Source organism: Thermobia domestica, chromosome 10 (genome assembly GCF_964235325.1).
Source record: "Thermobia domestica chromosome 10, izTheDome1.hap1.1, whole genome shotgun sequence".
Classification (NCBI taxonomy): Eukaryota; Metazoa; Arthropoda; class Insecta; order Zygentoma; family Lepismatidae; genus Thermobia; species Thermobia domestica.
The window spans coordinates 153,307,506-153,334,096 of NC_137463.1; the positions used below are offsets into that span (position 1 = coordinate 153,307,506).

Below are 26,591 nucleotides of genomic sequence, written 5' to 3' on the forward strand. Positions count from 1 at the left end.
AATGTATTTAATCGTACCGAAATTGAAATTTTATAATTTCTCATTTATTATGCAATATATTCTGCTTTGACTGTCATTTTAAAAACAGAATGTTAAGTTCATTATCTTAACAAATAGGATAAATTATACAACAATATATTTTGCTTCAAGTTGAGCTAGGGCACTCATCTTTTCTATGTGTGATCTCGGGTTGGGTTATCAAACAAGTTAGATTCAAAGTCCGATATTTCGCATAGTTCGCGTCTCATTTTAAATACATTCTCTTTCTTATACAAGTTCATAAGGTCGTAATGCAATACATAAGCATATATCTAGTGCTAACATAGATTAACCTTATTCCTGAGCTCTCAGCTGTGAATGCGATCTTTTTTCGAGAAAACTAATCGTACGTTTATTAGGTTGACATTTTATATTGATTGAAAATTTCTTGCGAAACATAGACATACATATCATGTAAGTATCTAGGTAATTCGAGAGATCTGTATCTATTTTCTTCCTCTCTCGCCAAAACAAGTGACTCTTAACTTTCTAGTTTTTTATTGTATTAATTTTCGAAGTTTTGCACCAACGTGAAGAATTGAAGAGTCAATTCATTTTTCGCTGTACGAGTTTCGTTAAATTTTGGATCCATTTTTACACTAACTTACCTAGTAAATGTTTAATATATATATATATATATATATATATATATATATATATATATATATATATATAATACTTCTTTAATAGACTATGTTATTTCTAGTGGTGTAATAATGTGAGTCTGAAAGCATCCTACTACTTAGTTACTACTTACAAGGGACATCACCCAATTGTCCGGCTCCGATTTCAATGAAATTTTTCTAGCTGATAGAGGACATATATGTATTATTTGTGATGACAGAAATTTTTGCCATGGTGCATGTTTTCTATTTTTTTATAATTTTTAGGAGTTGTGATGTGGTTATTAGAGATTACTGCAGAAGTCCCTCACTAACCTTTGTAAACGGAGCGTTAATGAAAGAACAACCATGTAGATACATATAAGGCCAAGGGGGATGTTGTATGGTAGGAATGACCTTGACGGCAGCCATTTTGAATTAAGGTCAAGTTTTTTAAATAGGAATAGGGTAATATGATATAGAATTTCGGGCTAGAATTTAATCAGGAAGACAATGGTGAATTTAGTTTTAAAATAAGACCATTTGGGGAAACGTTACAGGTATACAGTATTAATTGTTTATACTTACTATGTGCGTAAGTCCCTTACATCCACTTCTAACTCTCATATAATTGATAATAAGTGGATAAAATATTCGGTAATACATATTATGCCTAGAGGGTAGTGATACGGTAAGGGTATCTTTGACGGCAGCCATCTTGAAATCCGCCATTTTGAATTAAAGTGAAGTTTGAAAAATGAAAACCATAGCATGTGACACATTATTTTAATATCAAATTTTCCCCAAAAGCCAATGGTATGCTTGTTTTTGTTCTATAGTTAACCAATATGAATTTAGGACTGCTTCTAATGTGCACCAAACGTCCATTATTAAATCTTTCAAATTGGCAACACTCCTAATTTTCACCGCATGTTTTAAGATTCCAACTGGCACTTTGCAATTGTTGCCATAGATCATGTTTTCTAAATTTATTACACTGTTTAAGAGTTGAAATTTGTCAGTTCATGAACAGTGTTCGGATAAGCATCCAGCAATCTTTCTGAATTTTGAACACTTGCCATGTTATTATTTATTTCCCATTCCATATAATTATTTATTTCCTATACCTGCCATTCAAAAACTCGTTTACTGACATGAATCATCGCACAACGAAACAACTCCAACTTTGCATTCAGGTAATACCGAAGACGTAGCTTGTATAGTAGATGAGACGAGAAATCAAATGAAAATTCACTTCAAAAAGGAAAACGATATATGATTGTTGTGTGAATCAAGGGTCTTTTGTTTTATAATTATTTCTTTATTGTATATTTATTTATTTTCTATGGCAATTTTTTAGCTAGTCAGACAAAAAAGTCATGCGTTTTCTAGCGATTGTCTTCGATGCAGGGGCAGATCTAGGACCGAATTCTGGGGGAGGGGGTGGGTTGTCATACTGCTACTTTTAAGGGTCCAAACTTTAGGATGGGTTTTATTTATATATAAAAAATAAGAGTTTCCTCTTCTGGGGAGGGACGATCGCCCCCTCCCCCGGATCCGCCCCTGCTTCGATGATTCTTGTTTATGAGATTTATAATCAGTATTGATCTTGAACTCAATTAAGTGACACCTTTTTATAAACAAGTTACCTGTTTTCATATTATGTTCATGGTACAAACAATGTTTTGGGAACAGTCATATTATGCCTCTTTGATATTTTCTATCATTGCTGCTGTTCCTTTAAAGTTGTATTTATTAACAATATTTTATTGTTTGTCGTTTGCGCAACATGTAGGCTACATTTCCTGATAATTTTTTGTTCATATAACACCAATTTGTTATAATTTCATTTGTATTTCTTTCCGTCACATTGGTCCATAGGTTCATCATGTATTCTCGTTTAAAATTAATAATTACATGGCAAGTGTTCAAAATTCAGAAAGATTGCTGGATGCTTTTCCGAACACTGTTCATGAACTGACAAATTTCAACTCTTAAACAATGTAATAAATTTAGAAAACATGATCTATGGCAACAATTGCAAAGTGCCAGTTGGAATCTTAAAACATGCGGGGAAAATTAGGAGTGTTGCCAATTTGAAAGATTTAATAATGGACGTTTGGTGCACATTAGAAGCAGCCCTAAATTCATATTGGTTAACTATAGAACCAAAATAAGCATACCATTGGCTTTTGGGGAAAATTTGATATTAAAATAATGTGTCACATGCTATGGTTTTCATTTTTCAAACTTCACTTTAATTCAAAATGGCGGATTTCAAGATGGCTGCCGTCAAGGATATCCTTACCGTATCACTACCCTCTAGGCGTAATATGTATTACCGAAGCTTTTATCAACTTATTATCATTAATACGCGGGTTAGAAGCGGAGGTAACGGACTTTCGTACGTAGTAAACTAACAATTAAATGCGTGTAACACTTCCCCAAATGGGTATATCTCAAAACTAGCTTTACCATTGTCTTCCTGATTAAATTCTAGCCCGAAATTATGTATCATATTACCCTATTCCTATTTAAAAAACTTGACCTTAATTCAAAATGGCGGGTTACAAGATGGCTTCCGTCAAGGTCATACCTACCATACAACTTCCCCCTAGGCCTTATATGTATCTACATGGTTGTTCTTTCATTAACGCTCAGTTTACAAAGGTTAGTAAGGGACTTCTGCAGTAATCTCTAATAACCACATCACAACTCTTAAAAATTATATATATATATATATAAAAAAAATAGAAAACATGCACCATGGCAAAAATTTCTGTCATCACAAATAATACATATATGTCCTCTATCAGCTAGAAAAATTTCATTGAAATCGGAGCCGGACAATTGGGTGATGTCCCTTGTTAGTATAGTTTGGAAAACAATACTATAGGTCTCACTTAAGGAAACGGTTTTCGCTTCTCCTGTAAAATTACGAAATTATGACTTGGTTTAGTTTACCTCTGACATCCAAATATAATAAAATCATCACGATCGTCATAATCAACCATTATCAATCCACTGCTGGATGAAGGTCTTCCAAGTCTTCTCCACAACTATCTATGTAGGGCAATTCTTTTCCAGATTACTCCCCAGTGGTTCTTGATTTCGTCACACTTTCTTGTGTGTGGACGTTTCCTACGCTGTTTTAGCCTCGCAGTAACTAGTCTAGAATTGTTTTCGTCCATCGATCATAATTTATTCTTGCAATATGTCCAGCACATTTTCCAGTCCATGTTAAAACTATTTCATTAGTATCAGTTACTAGTTGCCAATAATTCATTTCTATATATCTTGGCTACAAATAGTCTAAATCCGCTACCTTTGGTGTACAGACACAGTATTGTTTGATCTTCGGATCTGGCAGCACTGACTCAATGATTTAAATCAACACAATGTGAGGACCCCGATTCGGTTTAGCGGCTAGCACGCTTGACTTATGTTCTTGAGTTCGATTCCCGGTGGGGGTGCAGTTTAACGACCGAAATGGTTCGGATTCCACTATAATCAGTAGCTCCACTTCTCCCTTAGCTGTCCTAGCATAACGTGGGATGTTAAACTAAAACAAACTATACCAAAAATCAATAATGGGCATTACCAATTATAAGTCCTTGAATAATTGCATATTGCTGTATGCTATGGATCGAGTTTGAGGTGATCGGTTGTTCCTCCTAAAGCAAGTGAAATGTAATTTAGGGTGTAATTAGAATTTTTAATTAAGCACAGTTTTAATCTAAAGTGTACACCAAGCCTAAGGTTTAGGGGGACAACTAGTGTTACTGAAAAGTTTTCAGTGATATTTGATTTCAGTTACAATTTGCATTTGCATGTATTGCTGGAACGAAAATTTTGACATTAACATTATAAGTACCCCAAAGACTATGATATGCGTCGTCTTTTTTAAAATATTCTTGCACCATAAAACATATTACAAGTAATTTTGAAATATTTTATAGTTTAGCTACGTTATTTGCACTATATTTAGAATAATACTTAGCAATTTGGGCAACACTGCTTAAAATAATGTAACTGCGACTTGTTGTAATTAAAACCACCAACCACCAAAAGCTATAGTTGTAATGCCATAAAAGCAAAACAAAGCAATAATCATTATAAAAAAAATTAAAACAAATACGTCATTTTAAGCAGTATAACAATCACTACTCATATGTTTGGTATCTCTGAAACGGTTTGAAATAACAGTTGTTGTAAATGGCATTAAGATCATTTAAGTCTTTTGGACATGATGAGATGTGATATGTCAGCACACTCGAACTAAAGTCTTTAGAAAAAGTTAAATGTTTCGTTTCTTGTAACTATGTTCCTTCTTCATTCAAAATACATTATACCATGATCGTCGTATTTAACACTAGGATATAATTGATGCGCATTGCACCGTCCATGCCATCTGAGTTATTAGAGATATCCAAAATGTTGATGTTAATGATAGTATATATAAAACTGTTTGTTTATCTAGTGGTATTGCAGAGTATCTAGAAGAATTTTCTCTTCAATATTTCACACAACTTGGTACAAAATTTCAGCATTTTTAATATATATATATATATATCCTCATGGCATTGTCAAGGCTCCATATTTATATTTTACATTTATTATTGCAACCGGGTGTTTCTGACTTCCGTATACGGTAGCCTGGTCATCACCCTTGTTCTTCGCGCGCACAGTCATTCGAAGAACTCAAAACGTACTCTGTACACAAACAGTTTATGGTTGTGAACTCGGAAAGCCTGGTACTTCTGCTTGTCAAGGTCAAAAAGTGGGAGAAAAAAGGACGAGTAGAATGTAAAGAGGGTGCAACAGTGACTGATGCTTGTAAGGGAACATTTTCATTTGTAGTTCGTGCACATTCCGCCTGTAGCGCTACTGTGGCACAACGTATATTGTAACTGTATAACTCTTGTACACCGCTTGTAGGACCATTGGCGTATGTGACGACCGAAACTATGTTGTCAGCTCTGACTGCGATAAGGCACTGCCGTGCTGCTTTTGCTTTTCTTTTTTCCCCTTTTTCATTTGTGAGACGCCAAACACGTTGTTTTTGCTTGTTGCACGCGCTGAACGGGTTCCTGCGAGCGAAGTATTTAAGAAGTTGACTACATATTCTTGTTCGCGATAGTTTTAAATTCGTTAACTGTTGAAAAATATACGAAAATAAAGCTGTACTTGTTAAGGTATATTAGTCGAGGACGTAGCTACTGACAGTGTTGATTACAGATTTTCTCGAGGAAGAATTTAATTACAATAGAGGTGAAAATAAGACGTCCATTTAGACAGCCCCCCCCTTATCAGACTCAATCGGAAATGGTCTCAATCGTTTGTACACAAATATGCAGACGAAATTTTCGTTTGTACACAATTAGGGGCGCCGTCAGAACGAAAACAAAGTGGGGGCTGTCTAAATGATAGCCCCCCACCAACATGTCCTATTCAAGGACAAATTGTCGCAATCATTTGTACATCGTTTATACAGAAATGTCCAGGCGAAATTTTCGATTGTACACAATTAGGGTCGCCACCAGGACGAAAATAAAGGGGGGCTGTCTAAATGGTAGCCCCCAACCAACATGTCCAATTCAATCACAAATTGTCCAAATCGTTTCTACATCGTTTGTACAGAAATGCGAAGGCGAAATTTTCGTTTGTACACAATTAGGGGCGCCGCCAGAACGAAAACAAATTGGGGGCTGTCGAAATGGTATCCCCCCACCATGTCCAAATCAATCACAAATTGTCGCAATCATTTTGTACATCGTTTGTAAAGAAATGTGCAGGCGAAATTTTCGTTTTACACAATTAGGGGCACCGCCAGAACGAAAACAAAGTAGGGGCTGTCTACGTGGTAGCCCCCCACCATGTCCAATTCAATCACAAATTGTAGCAATCGTTTGTACAGAAATGTGCATGCGAAATTATCGATTGTACACAATTAGGGGCGCTAGCAGAACAAAAACAACGTGGGGGGTTGTCAAAATGGTAGCCCCCCACCTTGTCCAATTCAATCACAAATTGTCGCAATCGTTTGTACATCGATTGTACAGAAATATGCAGGTGAAATTTTCGTTTGTACATAATTAGGGGCGACGACAGAACGATAACAAAGTGGGGGATGTCTAAATGGTAGCCCCCACCATGTGTAATTGAATCACAAATTCTCGCAATCGTTTGAATATAGTTATACAGAAATGTGCAGGCGAGATTTTCGTTTGTACACAATTAGGGACGCCGCCAGAACGAAAACAATGTGAGGGCTGTCTAAATGGTAGCCCCCCATTTCCAATTCAATCACAAATTGTCACAATCGTTTCTATATCGTTTGTACAGAAATGTGCAGGCTAAATTTTTGTTCGTACATAATTAAGGGCGCCGCCAGAACGAAAACAAAGTGGGGGGCTGTCTAAATGGTAGCCCTTCACCATCTCCAATTCAAGCAAAAATCGTCGCAATCATTTCTACATCGTTTGTGCAGAAATGCGTAGGCGAAAATTTTGTTTGTACATAATTAGGAGCGCCGCCAGAACGAAAACGAAGTGGCGGGCTGCCTATGTGATAACCCCCACCATATCCAATTCAATCACAAATTGTCGCAATCGTTCCTACGTCGTTTCTACCGAAATGTGAAGGAAAATTGTCGTTTGTACACAATTAAGGGCGCCGCCAGAACGAAAACAAAGTGGGGGCTGTCTAAGTGATGGCCCCCCACCATGTCCAATTCAAGCACAAATCGTCGCAAAAGTTTGTAAATCATTTGTACGGAAATGTGAAGGCGAGAGTTTTGTTTGTACACAATTAATGGCGCCGCCAGAACGAAAACAAAGTGGGGGCTGTCTAAATGGTAGCCCTTCACCATGTCCAATTCAAGCAAAAATTGTCGCAATCGTTTCTACATCATTTGTACAGAAATGTGCAGGCTAAATTTTCGTTTGTACACAATTAATGGCGCCGCCAGAACGAAAACAAAGTGGGGTCTGTCTAAATGGTAGCCCTTCACCATGTCCAATTCAAGCAAAAATTGTCGGAATCGTTTCTACATCGTTTGTACAGAAATGCGCAGGCGAAACTTTTTTTTGTACATAATTAGTGGCTCCGCCAGAACGAAAACAAAGTGGGGGCTGTCTAAGTGATACCCCCCACCATGTCCAATTCAATCATAAATTGTCGCAATCGTTCCTACATCGTTTCTACAGAAATGTGAAGGCTAAAATTTCGTTTGTACACTATTAGCGGCGCCGTCAGAACAAAAACAAAGTGGGGGCTGTTTAAATGGTAGCCCCCCACCATGTCCAATTCAAGCACAAATTATCGCAATCGTTTCTACATCGTTTGTACAGAAGTGTGCATGCAAAATTTTCGTTTGTACATAATTAGGGGCGCCGCCAGGGTGAAAACAAAGTGGGGAGCTTTCTAAGTGATAGTTCAATACCATGTTCAATTCAATCACAAATTGTCGCAATCGTTTGTACATCGATTGTACAGAAATATGCAGGTGAAATTTTCGTTTCTACACAATTAGGTGTGACGACAGAACGAAAACAAAGAGGGGGCTGTCTAAATGGTAGCCCCCCACCATGTGTAAGTGAATCACAAATCGTCGCAATCGTTTGAATATAGTTATACAGAAATGTGCAGGCGAGATTTTCGTTTGTACACAATTAGGGGCACCGCCAGAACGAAAACAATGTGAGGGCTGTCTAAATGGTAGCCCCCATTTCCAATTCAATCACAAATTGTAACAATCGTTTCTATATCGTTTGTACAGAAATGTGCAGGCTAAATTTTTGTTTGTACATAATTAAGGGCGCCGCCAGAACGAAAACAAAGTGGGGGGCTGTTTAAATGATAGCCTCCCCACCATGTCCAATTCAATCACAAATTGTCGCAATCGTTTCTACATCGTTTGTACAGAAATGTACATTTCGTAATTTTCGTTTGTACATAATTAGGGGCGTCGCCGGGGCGAAAACAAAGTGGGGAGCTTTGTAAGTGATAGCCCAATCACCATGTTCAATTCAATCACAAATTGTCGCAATCGTTTGTACATCATTTGTACACAAATGTACAGGCGAAATTTTCGTTTGTACAGAATTAGGGGCGACGCGAGAACGAAAACAAAGTGGGGGGCTGTCTAAATGGTAGCCCCCCCCACAATCTGCAATTGAATCACAAATTATCGCAATCGTTTGAATATAGTTATACAGAAATGTGCAGGCGAGATTTTCGTTTGTACACAATTAGGGGCGCCGCCAGACGAAAACAAAGTGGGGGCTGTCTAAATGGTAGCCCTCCCACCATGTTCAATTCAACCACAAACTGTCGCACTTGTTTGTACGCCTTTGTACATAAATGTGCAGCTGAAATTTTCGTTTGCACATAAATGTGGCCCCGCCAAAACGATAACAAACTATGGGCTCTCTAATTAATAGCCCTCCCACCATGTCGAATTCAACCACAAACTGTCGCACTTGTGTGTTACGGTTTTGTACAGAAATTTGCAGGCGAAATTTTCGTTTGTACACAATTGCGGGCACGCCTAAGCGATAACAATGTATATGCTGCCTAATTGGTAGCACCTCCCTACGTCCGATTCAAAAGCAAATTATCTCAATTGTTTGTACATCGTTTGGGCAGTAATGCGCAGGCGAAAGTTTTTTCCTACGCTATCAGGTGCGCGGACAGAACGAAAAAAAGGGGAGTTGTCTACGTGCTAGTCCCACCATGTTCGATTGAACCACAAATTGTCGCGATCGTTTATACATCGTTTGTGCAGAAATGTACAGATAAAATTTTCGTTTGTATTAAATAATATACGGATGTGAGTATTTTTAATATCTGCGATCAACGTTAACCGGTTTGAATAACGGTTACTGAGTTTGAAAATGGTACCTATTACACTAGTCGAAAAAAAAAAAATTTTCTCTGGCCCACTGAAGAAAATACCTGATTCTAATAGAACTTTTCACGTAGAATTCGAATCTGCAATCAGTTTCTCTCCATCACTCTCAGTTTTCCCGTGACAGAGGTGTTTTCAGAAAATTTCCCCTCAAATTTCTTTTCTTTTTCCTTTTTCTTTTTTTTTTAAACCATTTTCATACTTGTAGCTTGGGTACCTTAGGTATATAAACGCACAAATTATATTGTATATTAGCTTGATTTATACTTAGTAAGCCCTCTCAGTTTCATAAGAATAGCATTATTCTACAGAAATAAACATATTTATATAAAAAATATGCTATGTGTACTGTTCATTTTACAATATTTATTAGTGCAGATAAAATCACATATAACTTCCACGAAAATTACAATATAAGCACGGTTTATATCTTATTGGATTTAAAATAAAACATATTTTCAATGATGTATACACCGTGTCACCATTTTATATCTACTTAATAAATAACACAAAAGAAGTGAGTGGTATCTTCTTAATAAATGCACACTTACTTACCTCAACTAATATGTTTTAGTTGTCGACTTTCTTCTGTGTTTGGTTTGTGGAACATCTCTTTTAAGTGTCCAACAGAATCAGCTAGCATTTTTGAACTTCACTGTCACTGGTATCTTTTCCAATGGAGGAAATGTCCTGACGAAAATGTTCTCCATACTCATCACTAACAGCACCAAGGTTTTCAGGAAATAAATGCAGGTGGGAGCCCAGAAAGTGAACTTTAAGGGACATGTTGCAACCCATTTCATTGAATGATTGCCGGAAATCACTCACAATTTCACGGTAATTTGGGGCTTTCTTGTTTCCTAAAAAAATCTCTGTTAAACATTTAAATGCACACCAAGCTGCTTTCTCAACCAGAGTTAATAGATCCTCAAATTTTTGGTCACGAATCAAACATCTTATTTGGGGGTCTACAAAACTCCCTAGCGTCACTAACCCGAGGAATTTTTTCCTTGAGGTAACAAGATCCTGCATTACTTTTGTCCATTGCCCTAACAAAGTTTTTGAAGAGCCCCAACATTATGTGAAGAGGAGGTGGAATTATCTAATCAGGGCTCACCAGTGAGGAATAAACAGCATTCTTCTGTCCAGGAGTTAATACATGCGTTGGCTATTCCTTCTTGATGCAATGTTCCGCTTTGTTCCTGCTGTCCCATTCGCAGAGGAAACAACAATATTTAGTATAACCAAGCTGCAAACCCATTAACAAAGAAATGACTTGTAAATCACAGCAAACGGTCCACTTGTATTTCTCATACTGAATTTTTTCTAATACTATTTCGATGTTTTCATAGGTTTCCTTCATATTAGTTGCATAAGCCAAAGGCACTGAAGGAAATTTGTTGCCATTGTGCAAAAGGACAGCCTTAAAACTAGTTTTCGAAGAGTCAATAAGCAATCTCCACTCTGTACTTATATGTGTATGTCCAAGTGTATCCATCACAGCACAGACATTATTACAATACACTAAATCATTTTCTTGAGAATAATAGTTTTGAAACACTGTATGAAGGTTTTGAAAAATACACACTTCAGTGTCACGATGGAGCAGATTCTAGCCTTAAGTTTAGAATCAAGAAGTTCTGTCTGTGTCCTGGAGAATTTTAAATCCCGTACGAGGTCGTTTAGTTCACCCGGAGTTATCAGATGGGGATCCAATGTAGATGTGCTTCCTACATAAGTAGGATCATCATCTTCATTTGGAAATCAATAGTTGCCTCAAGTACGTAATCCTCATTTACCGTAAGATGAGGAGGAGGTACTGGTACAGGTAATTCTGCAATGTGTGGAACTGGCCTAATTGCTGATGGCAAATTAGGGTACTGTACTGTGTGGTTAGATTTACTGCTTATTTCTTTTATCTGTGTCATACAAAAGTAGCAGTCTGAAGAATGATCTTTTGGTTCCCTCCAGATCATCGGTACTGCGAAGTTCATGTTTCGTCCACCATTTGCCCACCCAGTCAGACGTTTCACGCAAGTACAACAAATGTAGTGAGAAACCCAGTTCTTATCCTGGTCTCCTACACAGCAACCAAAATATAACTGATAACACTTCCTCACAAGTGGAGTAAAACATTGACGTTGTGATTTAAATATCAGCTCCCTACATACATAACAGAAATTGTCCGGTTTATTTACACACTTCCTCGACATCTTGTATCCTGTAAGGTATCACACACACACACACACACACACACAGGAATCTACACCATCAAATTCCCACAAAATCCCTCTAGAAATTCCCTCATGCAAAAATGGTGACATGGTGTACACATCATTGAAAATGTTTTATTGGAAGTCTAATGAGGTATAAACCGTGGTATATTGAAATTTTCGTGGAAATTATATGTGTTGAAGACCGACCCGACCCCACCCGTGACCGGACCCGACAACCCGACCAGAGCTGACCCGATTGGCCCGACCCAAAGTGACCCGAGTGAACCAACCCGAGGTGACCTAACCCGACAACTGACCCGAGTGACCTGACCTTACAATCTAACCAGTTTGAGAGAGCTAGAACCTTACAAAACTGCCACCAGAAAAAAAAAATGCTGACCAAATCTTATGCATAAACCATTGTTTCGGCTTTTTTAATTTGTAGTATAATTATCCTACTCATCCTCCTCAGTGTTCTGCCATTAATGACAGGCCAGTTTCTGTGAACTAGGTAAGAAGCTTCCATTTTTGCGATTTCCCGCTAATATCTGCCTCGCAACCCAACATAAAGTACCACCCTCCTTATTACAATCTATCAATTGCAACCTTCGTACACACTCTCGCTCTCCTGATATCACCCCCTTTACTACATCTCTCAGAATGCAATCCCTTAGCAAGATCGAAACTTGTGATCCGTCCATTTTTTCGCTTCCTTATATCGTCTAATATTGCTCTCGTCTCTTGCATTTTTTCAGCATTTCCTAATTCGTTTTCCTCTCTACCCTGCTAACCTTCTTTATTTTACTCCACATCCAAATTTCCAAGGTTAAAATTTAGGCAATCAACTTCGAAAGTCAAAATAAAATTTGACTGAGTTCTGAAGACAAGTTCTGAAGACTAAAAGAATAAAAGTTCTGAAGACAACATTATTTTCTAGTAAGGAATGTATATAGAACTTCTTTTAATATTTTTTGCTGTGTAACAAACAAAAATTTCATCACGTTAACATTCCGATTTTTCTTTTAAAAACAGCGTTGCTGTCTGATAGAATCATAAGGAACTAATTGCACTGAAATATCATTCTATAAGGAATTACCTTTTATTTTTTCTTGATTAATTTATCTAGAAGATATTTGCAACGTTATATAAAATTAGCAAGTATTTTATTGCGGAGAAAGTCAAATCACTACCGCAATAATAATAATAATAATAATAATAATAATAATAATAATAATAATAATAATAATAATAATAATAATAATATTAATAATAATCTGAAGGTGACCAAGAAAGTTCTGTCTCTTTGTGGAAGTCTGTGTTCAATTGGCCCTCACCCCGTGAGTTGAATGCGAATGGATATAAGGTGAAGGTCAGTTGTTGGACAAGACAAGACGAGACAGAATTTTCATGAAGGGGTAGGAGATGAGACAGAGCTCTTTCAATAGAAACTTATGCACTTTTCGAGACGAGACTACCTTCACGACACATTTTCGAGACGAGAATGCCCCAAACCAGGTCTCGTGAGCAACACTAGTAAGTATATCCAACATACTACTTGGTTGTGGCTGTTCAGATACACCGTGAACGTGCGTAAGGACTGAGTGATCATGGGACCTTCACAGAGCGTCATAAGGGCTTGTTTGCTGTACGAGTTCAAATTGCTGCTCCGCGGAGCGGAAGATATGACAGGCCTTTGGTGAGGGTGTCGTGACAACGCGGAGAGTGCAGTGGTATGACGGTTTAAGAACGATGACGAAACACTCGAAGACGCACCACGTGCCGGAAGACAAACAGATGTTCAAAATAAAGATATTCAGGCAGCAATTGAGGCGAAGACAGACATGTGAGGAACTGGTACTACATTTCAGTGTGAGTGGAGAAACCATTCGGCACCACCACCATCAACTTGGGAAACACTGCAAGTTGGGTTGATGGGTCCTACATGATTTGACTTGGAGCCAGAAAGCAACGCGAGCAGACACCTGTGTTTCTTTTGTGTCTCGTCTGAGGAAGGAGCAATTTCTGGACAGGGTGTTGACATGTGATGGGAAATGGGTGATGTACGAAGCTCCACGGCGCCGTCATTGTTGGTTAGCATCCCATGAACCGGTTCAAAAACAGCCCAAGCCAGCACTACACCAGAATAAGGTTCTCCTGTGCATTTTGTGCACTGCTCGAGGCATCGTCCATCGGGAACTGCTACCAGCTGGTCAGGTCATCAATGCAACTGTGTACTGTCACTGTGTACTGTATGGATCCAGCAGTTCTGAATCGCAAAGGGGTCCTCCTGTTACAAGGCAACGCTAAGCCCCACGTGGCTAAAATGACCCAGTACATCATTCTACGCCTTGGATGGAAAATACTATTGGATCCGCCATACTCCACGGACATTGTACCGTCCGATTATTACCTGCTCCATTCCTTGGACAATCACCTTAGAGAACGCCAATTCAAATCGCTAGTAGAGGTTTAATATGCACTTGATAACTTCTTCACTTCACGTCCCACCAAGTTCGACTGCGATGGAATCCATAGCCTTCCAGAATGTCGGCAGAAGGTCATCGAGGCTGATGAAGACGATTTTTGATATTCCAGGTACGTCTTAGGTTACATACCAATGTTCGAAGGTGTTGGTGAAAAGGCGGCGGAACTTTCTTGGGCACTCTTAAAGTTATAATAATAATAATAATAATAATAATAATAATAATAATAATAATAATAATAATAATAATAATAATAATAATAATGTGTCCTGCCCAAAGGCAGATGTTTGACCCGAAGGTCCATGGGTATTGATTCCAGCTCGTACCAAGTAAGTTTTCTGGTGGACAAACACCATGTGCATGGGTTTTCTCGGTGTTCTCCCATTTCCTCCCACTTTCTTCATTCAACCACTTCAATTATTTCTCATCATCACTGTCTCTCTTAGCGTTGGTGCATAACGTGGGACGTTAACTAGATATTTCCATTCAATTTCACTTAATGTGACATTTAACTTGACATAGAAACGCAGAGAGGAAAAAAGTCAGTAGTAATATTGGGTGATATCAATAAAAATAAGTAACTACTCCTGAGAAGTCCTGCTCGACAATCGGAGTAACTACGCCTGGAGTAATCTCCTCCCTCAATTTCGTATCAATAAAACAAGCCACTACTCAGGTCTAGTCTGCTCCAGATTTATGAACGTTTACTCGCGCTTCCTCTGCACGTAGCACTGAGTCGTATCAATAAAAGAAGTGATTATTCATTTCTCCCATTCATCGCGCAGTCATTTCGTTGTTTTTAACCTATGGCGTAGTATCTTAAAAGCCATGAAACGGGCAAGTAGCAACGATAGCTTCAACCAAAGTGCATTTGTGGATATTTTAAAAGAGTTTCCAATGGTACATTCAAAGTCACAGCTACCAGAAAGTAAACGAAGGAAAGCCGAAACTTTGAAGGTAATTACAGTGAAATGCAACGAAATATCAAATACATCTACGACTGAGACACAAATTCAAAAGAGAATCTTTAATATTCGAGCGAGAATAAAACAAAAATAAAAAAGAAGAAAAAATTAAAAAAGAAGGAAAGAAGAAAGTAATACTGAAACCATAGGAATGAACCTATTTGAGCTGATGGATGTTGATTGGAATCCAGCAATATCAAGATTAACACGACAAGCACATATCACGTGTTGTCCAAGGTCTTTGTAGATTGTTTGGCTTTAAGAACGAAATCAGACACTTGGCTCCTTTGTTTTCTTTTTTAAAAAAGTCCAGCCACCCACGTCATAAATCACGTCCATCTGATTGCATTTTCCACACCATACGTGTCCCCTTTCGCCTTGACATAAACAAAATACATTCTTATGTATACACCCTTTCTATCAACGTTGAGTTGAGTTGATTATTAGTTTAACGTCCTTTTCAGTAGCGTGCCTATATGAGACAGAACCCACTGATTAACGTGGAATCCAAACCACATGAGCTCCTGCCGGGAATCGAACGCGGGTCTCCTATGCCAAAGGCATGTACGCTAACCGCTTAGCCACGAAATAGCTCTTCCTATTAACGTATTACTCTCCAAAAATACTAGGTTTCTTTAATGCCACTTGTATATAGTCAAGTGCTCCGATAGCACCCGGAAATGTATATTGTTCTTGCCACTCTGCCTTTGCTGTTTGTATATTACGCACACTTCCGAAAACAATCCATTTTCAGGTAGTCATAGATAGTACTTTGAGCCACACCAGAATCCCCTGACATTCCGACCTGGAATCCCGGATCGCTCACGTAATGCAAGAAAACCAAGGGCACCGATTTCTCTGTAAATTTGGGGGGAGAGGGCATTCAGATGCAGAAGGTATATATATCGGGATTTTAAGACAAATTGCACTCTAATTATGCCAAATATTGTATATTCATAAATACAATAGGGGCCCACATGAGCTTTGGGTGGCCCGGGCCCTCACAGGATCGGCGCCCTTGAAGAAAACCCTTTTCATCATTACGTAGTCCACCACCCCGAATTTCGGTTGATTCTCCTTAAAAAATGTTGTGCTAATCACTACATTTTCTTTCATAAACTTATAATGCTTTTTGTAATCTCCATTTCCAACATTTCTATGCAGTTTATAAATTTTTCTACGTAGTAAAACAATCATATACTCTGCCATATTTCGCACGGAGTCACCTATTTAGCTTGCTCCACAAATTTGGAGAAGTTACTAGCATCACAGAGGAGTCTTTGATTTTTATTGATATCAAACGCGTAGTAGTTACTGGGCTCGAGAATAGAGGTGTGGTTACTTCAAAAGGGCGGGGCTTCTCCGAGGTCAGCCGAGACGACTAGTGCTCAGTTCTCTTTTTATTGATACCAATGCGAGTAACTACTTCAAAATTGGGCGTAATGAGTAACTTCTCCGTTTTATTGATATCACCCATTAATTACAATTACAATGCCAATTAGTTAATATAGGGTTAAATTAAAATTTTATTACTATTTCATCTTCAATTAGTCACAATTATCATTCATTCACCAACTTCCAATTGAATTCTACAACAAAGCTCCTTATAGTATTCCGTGTAGAAAATAAGTGAAGAATGTGACGACCCGACCCGAGTGACCCGATACGAGCTAACCCGACTGACCCGACCCGACCCGACCCGTAACCCGACCCGTTTGAGAGCACTATCAGAGGGGTACAATTTACAGTACAATTTATTTTGTATGGTTTAGCATACTTTAAGGCTACCATACTTTTTGAAAACAGAAAAAACGGGACATCTTACAAATTAGTAGTAAATATTGCATTTTGTATTAATTTTATCTTTCCAACTTTACTACAGTACCGCACTAGTTATACAACTTAAAATAATGTATTAATATAGTCCATACTTAATCAACAGTGCTAAAAATTATTATAGAAGCTAGAAGTTGTTATACAATATAAACGCAATCAGTGAACATACAATATTTAGGCAAAAATTATATTTTCAATATTATTACACATACCACCTTTACATGCTCTACATGTCTATAAAGAAAAAAATCCAGATTTATGAAGTTGTTTCCAAATTTCAATAGACTGATTTATTTTTGTTAACCTAAAATGCGAACTAAAAGAAAGCAATTTGCATAATTGTTTTTCTGAAGCAGAAAAAAAAATGTGTTTTCGGGGCTGGTCTGCAACGTCACAAGAATTTGTTGCCACCTCGGGGTATACATTCTTACTTTTAGTGATAAGAGTGCTACTTAGGAGGATTTAAACATTGCATGTTATATTCGGGGAAGCAGCGATTGGAATAATAATAAAGATTAGAATGAAATTGTTCCTATAGTATTGTCGGAATTGAAAGCAAAAGGAATAAGTCGATTTTATTATCTTTACAGAAATTTTGATATGTAATTAGTAATAATAACAAAGAAAAAAACAGGACAAGAAGGAAAATTTCTGCACACCGGGACAAATTTTAAGAAACCGGGACGTATGGTAGCCTTACATACTTATTTGCATGCGGAGTGTCAGTACGGAGCCACTACGTAGCAGAGTTGACACAAAACCTCGTAAATAGGTTGCCAACTCAGGAAAACAAAATTACCGGCACACCCTCAAAAATCTCTGTACAAATGAGAAACTGAAGACTGTATTGATCGTTATTGTATTTACCAGCAATTGCCACTTGTTTAAAATTATCGAAACAGATGAATAATACTGGATATTAATCTTTATGTAACAATAGTTGATTCATAAAATGAAATTTACTCTATAAACTTACACTTCAAACAAAGGAAATTGCTTTAAAAAGTCATTTTCTACTCTCAATAAATGTATAAAATTCTTTTACAATAAAATATAAGTGTTATCAAATTTGTCATGTTAAATAAATAAAAAAAACTAGCATACATTAAAAAAATATCGATAATGTATAATACAACGGAAATTTATGTTTGTAAAGGCACTGTTGAAAAATTTCGATGTTCAATGTTATATTCTGATTGCAGATTCCAAAATACCGGTCAGAAGGGCGCTAATAAGAAGTTTGTACCGGTCACCGGCCTTAATCAAAATCACAGCAAATACCGGCCAGTTAGCAACTCTACTCGTAACTCAGAATGCTGAATGCACCAAAATACTTCACCATGCATTCTATAGTTTCTGCAAAATGAGTTTAATGAAGATGATCAAATAAAACAAAATACTGTGTTATAATTTTCCCTTTAACAGTCTACTTTGTGAATTTGTTATATCTTCCACTTATCAATTTCCTGTACGAGATGAGAATAACGGTTTCTGCGCAAGATAGAAAGAAAAAAATAAATTTTTCTCATAAGGATTCAGCTCACGTAAGAAATAATGAATAAGTTTAATCACGTAAGAAATAATGAATAAGAGCCGAGGAGTGATAAACTAACTCAGCAATAATGATTGTAAGTATAAATATAAACATAAAAAAACAAAAAAAAAACATTTAATTCCATCATTGTTAGAATAAGATCAATATTGTGAATCACACGATAGTGTGATCATACCAAATTACACGATAGTGTGAACAAAGTCCTGTTAGAAAAATACTCCATAAATGTGACACATTTTCTTAATGTTTCTACCATTTATACAGCCCCCCACATTGTTTTCGTTCTGGCGGCGCCAATAATAGAGTACAAACGAAAATTTCGCCTGCACATTTCTGTGCAAATGATGTACAAGCGATTGATATAATTTGTGATTGAATTGGATACGGTGGGGACTACCATTTAGACAGCCCCACTTTGTTTTCGTTCTGGCGACGCCATTAATTGTGTACAAAAGAAAATTTCGCCTGCACATTTCTGTACAAACGACGTACAAACGATTGAAATAATTTGTGATTGAATTGGACATGGTAGAGGGTTACCACTTAGACAGCCCCCACTTTGTTTTCGTTCTGGCGGCGTCTTTAATTGTGTACAAACAAACATTTTGCCTGCATATTTCCGCACAAACTAAGTGCAAACGATTACGACAATTTGCGATTGAATTGGACATGTTGGTGGGAAGCTATCACTTAGACAGCCCCCCACTTTGTTCTCGTTCTGGCAGCGCCTTTAATTGTGTACAAACGAAAATTTTGCCTGCACATTTCTGTACAAACGACGTACAAACGATTGCGACAATATGGGATTGAATTGGACATGGTCGGGGGCTACAACTAGACAGCCCCCACTTTGTTTTCGTTCTGGTGGCGCCCCTAATTGTGTACAAACAAACATTTCGCCTGCCCGTTTCTGTACAAAGGAAGTACAAACGATTGCGACAATTTGTGATTGAATTGGACATGGTGGGGGGCTACCACTTAGACAGCCCCCCACTTTGTTTTCGTTCTGGCGGGGTCCCTAATTGTGTACAAACAAACATTTTGCCTGCATACTTCTGCACAAACGACGTACAAACGATTGCGACAATTTGTGATTGAATTGGACATGGTCGGGAGCTACCGCTTAGAGCACCACCACTTTGTTTTCGTTTTGGCGGCGCCCTAATTGTGTACAAACGAAAATTTTGCCTGCATATTTCTGTACAAACGAAGTATAAACGATTGCAACAGTTTGTGATTGAATTGGACATGTTGATGGAAAGCTACTACTTAGACAGCCCCCACTTTGTTTTCATTTTGGGGGCGCGATTCATTGTGTACAAGTAAAAATTTCGGCTGCACATTTCTGTACAAACGACGTACAAAAGATTGCGACAATTTGTGATTGAATTGTGCATGGTCGGGGGCTACCACTTAGACAGCCCCCACATTGTTTTCGTTCTGGCGGCGCCCCTAATTTTGTACAAATAAACATTTCGCCTGCATATTTCTGTACAAACGAAGTACAAACGATTGCGAAAATTTGTGCTTGAATTGGACATGGTGGGGATCTACCACTTAGACAGCCCCCATTTTTTTCTGTTCTGGCGGCCCCCCTAATTGTGTACAAACAAAAATTTCCCCTGCACATTTCTGTACAAACGGTGTACAAACGATTGAAATAATTTGTGATTGAATTGGACATGGTCGAGGCTACCATTAAGACAGCCCCCAATTTGTTTTCGTTCTGGCGGCGCCCCTAATTGTGGGCAAACGATACTTTGGCCTGCACATTTCTGTACAAACGATGTAAAACGATTGCCAAAATTTGTGCTTAAATTGGACATGGTGGCGGGCTACCACTTAGACAGCCCCCACTTTGTTTTCGTTCTGGCGGCGCCCCTAATTGTCTACAAACGAAACTTTTACCTGCATATTTCTGTACAAACTACGTACATATTATTGCGACAATTTGTGTTTGAATTAGGCATGGTAGGGGGCTTCCATGTAGACAACCCCAATTTTTTTCTGTTCTGGCGGCGCCCCTAATTGTGTACAAATGCAAATTTCGCCTGCACATTTCTGTACAAACGAAGTACAAACGATTGCGACAATTTGTGATTCAATTGGACATGATGGGGTTGGGCTACCACTTAGACAGCCCCCCACTTTGGTTTCTTTCTGGCGGCGCCCCTAAGTTTGTTCGAACAAACATTTCGCCTGCACATTTCTGTACAAACGATGCACAAACGAATGCGACAACTTGTGATTGAATTGGACATGGTGGGGGCTACCACTTAGACACCCCCATTTTTTCTGTTCTGGCGGCGCCCCTAATTGTGTACAAACGAAAATTTCGCCTGCACATTTTTGTACAGACGAAGTACAAACGATTGCGACAATTTCTGATTGAATTGGACATGTTGGTGGGGGGCTACCACTTAGACAGCCCCCAATTTGTTTTCGTTCTGGCGGCGCCCCTAATTGCGTGCGAACATACATTTCGCCTGCACATTTCTGTACAAACGAAGTACAAACAATTGCGACAATTTGTGATTCAATTGGACATGGTGGGGGTCTACCACTTAAACAACCCCCATTTTTCTGTTTTGGCGACGCCCCTAATTGTGTGCAAACGAAAATTTCGCCTGCACATTTCTGTACAAACGAAGTACAAACGATTGCGATAATTTGTGATTGAATAGGACATGTTGGTGGGGGGCTACCAGTTAGACAGCCCCTAATTTGTTTTCGTTGTGGCGGCGCCCCTAATAGTGTAGTATAGGGGAACTCCCTCGAGAGGAATCACTCTACTTATTTATTGCAAAAAGCAGAATTTAAAAATTCGCATTCGTCCAAAGTTATCGTGTGAAGTAACAGCCGTTTGTATGTACGTACTAATATCGATAAGTTCCACTATGCGATCCCAATTAATACTTCATATACCCGCGCCACACACACACACACACACTAGCATATGTACACATGAAAGTATACCTGGTAGGATCCACATGCTTACGCCGGAAACTAGAAAAAAACACACACACACAGAGAGAGAGAGAGAGAGAGAGAGAGAGAGAGAGAGAGAGAGAATATCTTGTACCTTTATACTGAATGCACCATTACTCACAAAATCAGTTAAAAAAGAAAAAGGAAAAAAGTTGTAAATGAAACTTTCAAAGATTGGTACCACTGCTGCGTGTCACACATGAGATTGTTCCATAATGATTGATTCGTAATATGATGTATATGGGTTTCTTAATGGTAGTATAACAAAATGCCTTCAAATTGACCACTAAATAAAAAGTGAAATTTATTTCTCAAATTTTGTAAAATCGAAGTCGGTGGGCATTATGGGAACAGTCTACAATAACTATATATGCAAATAAATATTAATATACTTCACGTTTTCCAGTGAATGCAAGAAAGCTTCGAATAGTGTTTGTTGTCATAAGCATTAGCTGATGTAAATATATATATATATATACGAGGGCCATTCGAAAAGTAAAGAACGATTGCGTATCCCGCCCGATGCCAACTTCCCACCACTGCGATCGACTGCGCGGCAGTTAACTCTTTCCTTCACCTCAGTGTGAGCCGAGTCTCAATGATGTGCGGTCACGCTACTTGTTTTTGCAGCGATTCAAAATGCCAGAGCCAATCGAAAATCCCGCCAAATGTTAAGTGCGGAGTTTATGCCAAGAGGAGCAAAAATAAACTCAGAAGCCTATTATTAAACTCTCCAGCAACTTCGACGCGTTATCCAAAACAAGAGACGTGGAATGTTGTCGACAAAAGTGTTGTTGATCTATGACAATGCTCAGCCTCATGCATTAGCACGAACAGAGCAGGAACTTCAACGTCTAAACTGGGACATCTTTGGTCATCCTGCTTACAGTCCTGACTTGGCACCAAGTGGTTTTCACTTATTCCCGAATCTTAAGGAATTTTTGGGAGAAAAACAGTTACCAAGCGATGATGAACTCAAGCAAGTAGTGACAAATCTTTGGCGACAGATGAGTATGACATCAGCATTGAAAAACTGGTTCCACGTTATAAAAAATGTTTTGACAACTATGGCGATTACGTAGAAAAGTAGAGTAAGGTCCTGTGGCATTGTAAATAAAGTTTTGTGCTGATATCTTTTGTTTTTATTTAACCATGCAAAAACGTTCTTTACTTTCTGAATGACCCTCGTATATATATATATATATATATATATATATATATATATATATATATATATATATATATATATATGATGTTTATGAACTATACCGACAAACTATAACAGGAGATTCCTCACATCAAAATAAGATAAAAAGTTCATATGCAATCCAAAAGTCACGCATACGCAATCCAAAAGTGTATGTTTTATTAATGTTCAATGGGTGTACAGACTATTTCCTGCAGGGTGAAATTTACAGGCATGCCATAAACAGAATTTTCAGATATGCTCTGACTTTATGATTGGTCCAAAGTAGGTAAAGGATAAGTCTTGATAGCAGTGAACACGGGATCCTTTGGCGCGATGTCGGAAGTGTTAAGGATCATCAGCATCACTGTTTCTCGTACTCGGGAAAGCGCATGCTGCAATGTTTTCTTTTACGCTTATGTGAAGAAATCGTGAAATATACCGTGACGAAATACATATCATCACACGTTGTACCGAACACGAAGAAACACGGAGCTGCTGGTAGTAGTGAATAATTCACTTGGGAAGCGTGGGAAAATTTTGACTCTAAAACCGTTATCAGGGGGCCCCAAAACCGGTCTGAACCAGTATGTTACTATGCTAGAATAAGGAAGTATACTCTTGGACGCCTACCGGCTGTAGAATCAAGATGACACATGCCTTTTTCGTGTTCTCGTCGTGTATTGTTTAGTTATTTGAACCCGCACCCATCGACCTCCCGCAAAGAGCACATGGGAAAATGTTGGTCGTGGGAACCCGTTGTTGCTATGCTCATACTCTTGGAGGGCTATCGAATCTTCATCACAGTCCTTTCAGTTATCACGATCGAAGCTTCCTAATTGATTGGTCTTCGTCTTTTCATTTTGTATTGAATAGCTATTTTGGACCCCTTAGCCCTCTGGCGAAGAGTATACTTATATATATTGATTGGCGTTAGGCCCCCTTGTAGTATAGATATGATTGGGTAGCTATTTTAGACCCCCATCTCAAATCCTTTGATATTCAGTGATCGAAGCTTCCCAATTGATTGGTCTTCGTCTTTGCGTTTTGTATTGAATAGCTATTTTGCATAGCATTGGGTAGCTATTTTAGACCCTTATCCCCAATCCTTTGATATTGAGTGATCGAATCACCCCAATTAATTGGTCTTCGTCTTTTCGGCTTGTATTGAATAGCTATTTTGGACACCCCTTATCCCTCTGGCAAAGAATATACTTATATATATATATATATATATATATATATATTGATTGACGTTAGGCCCCCTGTAGTATAGCATATGATTGGGGAGCATAAGTGGTTTAGCCCCTTGATCCTATTCCCACGAAATGCCTGTAGGATATGAACTGAAAACGTGATATTCAAATGATCGAAACTTCTCAGCAGATTGTATGAAATTGGTCTTTGTTCCTAAGGTAAATAATGTATTTCCTGAATTTTTTAAAACGTAAGATGATAAACGATATATGACTCTCATAGCGAAACACATACCCATACAAAATCGTGTTGCTAAGTGTTAGGATTATGTGTGGAAAAAATTTCGCCCTGGGAACGTTCCCTGGGTTGCGAAGATGAATATTATTGTTTTAAAACGTATTGAAAAATGAAATGAAATCTGTGAGTTTTACGTCCCACGGTTATGCCGGTTAGGCTAAAGGAGACGGTGATGATGAGTAATGAATGAAATGGTGGAATGAAGAAAGTGGGAGGAAACGGGAGAACCCCGAGAAAACCCACGCACACGGTGTTTGTCCACCACAAAGTTCTTAAAACGTATTGGATTCCATTGATTGAACATAATCTAATAACGGAAGCTTCCCATACGTAATGAGATATTGCTTTGAAACACATTCCCATAGAGATGCCTGTATAAACAAAATGAAACATGACTTTCCCAAGTCTTGATGTAAAAGGTATTATGTCTGTATTGAAACCGTGACGAGATATGTTTTCGATGACTAGTATGCGACCCACCGATTATTGAAGACGTGTGTGAACGTGTTATGACATGTTTGTTAAAGGTAATCAGGTATATATATATATATATATATATATATATATATATATATATATATATATATATATATATGTGTGTGTGTGTGTGTGTGTGTGTGTGTTGTGGAAGTCAGAAAGAGATTAGACGGAAGAGAGTTAACATAGAGAGCTGTGTTTAATCTTCATTGTCATTCGTTTTAAACTTGCAATAGCGTGTGTGTTTGTTTATGTGTACTTGGGCCCGCTGAATGTCAAGAGTTATCATCGGACGTTTTTATTAAAATATGTAAGTAAAAAAATCAGTGTAATGTATTTATTTAACTATAAAGAGACTCGAGACAACGTATTTACTTAGCGTTTCCGTATTTGATAATGAGACGGAATTCTAACGTTAAAAAACACATACATATAAACGAATCTGAACTGAATGATGATTCAACTCGTTGTACACTGAATTCCGAGAAAATGATTAGATAGCTTACAGCTGACGAAAGAAATGTCTGGAGTCTTGTATAAGGCGGATAGAGAACGTAAAGTCGTATCACTTATAGTTTAATGTTAATATAATATTATAAAATGAAGAGGTATATTATGTCTTAATTTTGATAATATCATGTCTACCTGTCTGTCTATCTGTCTGTAGTATGTGCTCGGGGCCAGCGAAAATTAAAAGCGCGAACAATGAAATGAAATCTTTCACGTCCCACGGATATGCCACCTAGGCGAATGGGGAATCTGAGTTTTACGTCCCAAGGTTGGAAATCTGAGTTTTACGTCCCACAGCTATGCCTGCTAGGTTAATGGAGACGGTGATTATGAGAAATGAATGAAATGTTGGAGTGAAGAAAGTGGAAGGAAACGGGAGAGCTCCGAGGGAATCCACGCATATGTTGATTGTCCACAAGAAAGTTCACTTGGTAGAAACAGGATTTTGAACCTGGGACCCCATGCACCATAGATGAACGTTCTACCACTAAACCACCGAGGCCCCCTGCCGAAAAGGTATCAAACTTTGGCCATGGTCTCAGAACAAAACGAAGCGAAGATATGTGTGTATTAGTCATTGATAATGTCACATGATAGTTTTAAATAAAGTGTTATATCTCTCTCTCTGTCTTTGATCAGGGGGTTAACACAGGGGGTGCCAAAGTTTATCAAAATTTTGTCATGGTACTAGACAAAGACAAAGCGGTTTGGGGAGTTCAACCCGGGACCCCATGCATCATAGGTGAACGCTCTACCACTGAGCCACTGAGACCCCTGATGAAAAGGTATCAAAATATGGTCAGAAACGCGTCCCTCGAGCTAAGATCGATCGAGAGAAACAATGAAATGAAATCTTTGAGTTTTACGTCCCACTCTTATGCCGGCTAGGCTAATGGAAACGGTGATGATGAGAAATGAATGAAATTTTGGAATGAAGGAAGTGGAAGGAAACGGGAGAACCCAGAGGAAATCCACGATCACGGTGTTTGTCCACCAGAAAGTTCACTTGTGGAACAGGATTTTGAACCTTTGACCCCATGCACCAGAAGTGAACGCTCTACCACTGAGCGACCGAGACCCTTGATGAAAAGGTATCAAAATATGGTCAGAAACGCGGCCCCGAACTAAGATCGAATTAAGGACCCGCTAAGTACTGAGTCACCATGTCCCCCTAAGTGAATGATGATAGAATAAACAATTTGGAACGAGAGAAACAATGAAATGAAATCTTTGAGTTTTACGTCCAACGCTTATGACGATTATGTTAATGGGAAATCTTTAAGTTTTACGTCCCACAGTTATGCATTCTAGGCTAATGGAGAGGTCATG

The 26,591-nt window shown here is 38.2% G+C and overlaps 1 protein-coding gene across 1 annotated transcript in view; it reads left to right on the top strand.

The window, feature by feature from the left end:
- Positions 1-298: 298 nt before the first annotated feature.
- LOC145662781 (methyl farnesoate epoxidase-like) overlaps positions 299-26,591 on the top strand; it is a 733,391-nt gene continuing 707,098 nt past the window's right edge. Inside the window, exon 1 of the mRNA XM_081728654.1 lies at positions 299-453. The gene's annotated coding sequence lies outside the window, so the exon portion shown is untranslated. The remainder of the gene's footprint in view (positions 454-26,591) is intronic.